Below are 1,294 nucleotides of genomic sequence, written 5' to 3' on the forward strand. Positions count from 1 at the left end.
ATAGGAGCAGCGAGTGGTCAGGGTCTGGAATGCACCGCCTGATAGCGTGGCGGAGGCAGGTTCAATTGAAGAGGGAATGAGATGATTATTTGAAAAGAAAGCATGTGCTGGGTTACGTGGAGAAGGCAGGAGAATGGCACGAAGTGAAATGTTCATTGGGAGAGCTGGTGCAGTCACGACGGGCGGAATGGGCTCCTTGTGCAGTGTAAGGATTGTGTGAACGTGGATGTAGACGTTTCCGAGTAGCTGTGTAAAGTGTGTGAGCTTTGAGGTGTGAGTTTTGACTGTTGCTGTATCAGCAGCAGCAGCAGCAGCGGGCGGGAGCGGCAGCAGAGAGCTGGTTGAAAGTGTTGTGAGGCGAAAGGTGCAGCTGAGAGAGTGTTTGAGAGGTGTATTTGCAAGTGAAAGATGTTTTTGTATGAGTGAGGTAGAGTGTTTGTGAGATGAGAGTGGTGTCTGTGAGCGTTGGGTGAGCGTGCGTGTTTTTTGTGTGTAGATGGTGCGGGTGAGTGAGAAAGAAAGAAAGTTGTGTTTTGAAAGATGTGCATGTTGAAAAGTAAAGAAAGCAGATGTTTGTAAGAAAACTATTTTTAGCATTGAAAATCCCCTGGAAAGGGGTGGTGCACCATTCCCAGAGATACTGCAATACCGGGTCGATGCATGGAGTGGACGGAGCAAGCCCCTATTCCATCTCCCTGCTCCAAAAATCAATTTAATATATGGTCCCCAGATAAGGGACGTATCAGATATTAAACTGATAAGAACAGATTTTTTTTTTTTTTTTGTAAAAATATACTTTATTCATAAAATATCTTCAATCACATTCCAAACCATTTCAAAAACAACATTACAAGGGTACAATCCAGGTTAAACTTTTACAAAATGTATCACCAGGTGCATCAGTACAAACAATAAGAACAGATTTTTTTTTTTTTTTTGTAAAAATATACTTTATTCATAAAATATCTTCAATCACATTCCAAACCATTTCAAAAACAACATTACAAGGGTACAATCCAGGTTAAACTTTTACAAAATGTATCACCAGGTGCATCAGTACAAACAATATTACAATCATTTACAGCCTTTCATTTTGATCTGTACAGCCCGAGGGGCTCTAAACAGTTCCCAGTCTCTCGGTGCGCTGTGGTAGAAAGGTCTTAGACAGCGACCCTTCCCCATTGCGCCTTTGCGGCAGCTGCCCCAAGCTTTAGTGCGTCCCTCAGCACGTAGTCCTGGACTTTGGATTGTGCCAGTCCGCAACAATCGGTCGGGGACAACTCTTTGTGCTGGA

The 1,294-nt window shown here is 43.4% G+C and overlaps 1 pseudogene; it reads right to left on the reverse strand.

The window, feature by feature from the left end:
- Positions 1–615: 615 nt before the first annotated feature.
- LOC144669747 (U2 spliceosomal RNA) lies at positions 616–794 on the reverse strand (annotated as a pseudogene).
- Positions 795–1,294: the final 500 nt, after the last annotated feature.

The sequence above is a fragment of the Cetorhinus maximus genome, chromosome 29, assembly GCF_964194155.1.
Source record: "Cetorhinus maximus chromosome 29, sCetMax3.hap1.1, whole genome shotgun sequence".
Classification (NCBI taxonomy): Eukaryota; Metazoa; Chordata; class Chondrichthyes; order Lamniformes; family Cetorhinidae; genus Cetorhinus; species Cetorhinus maximus.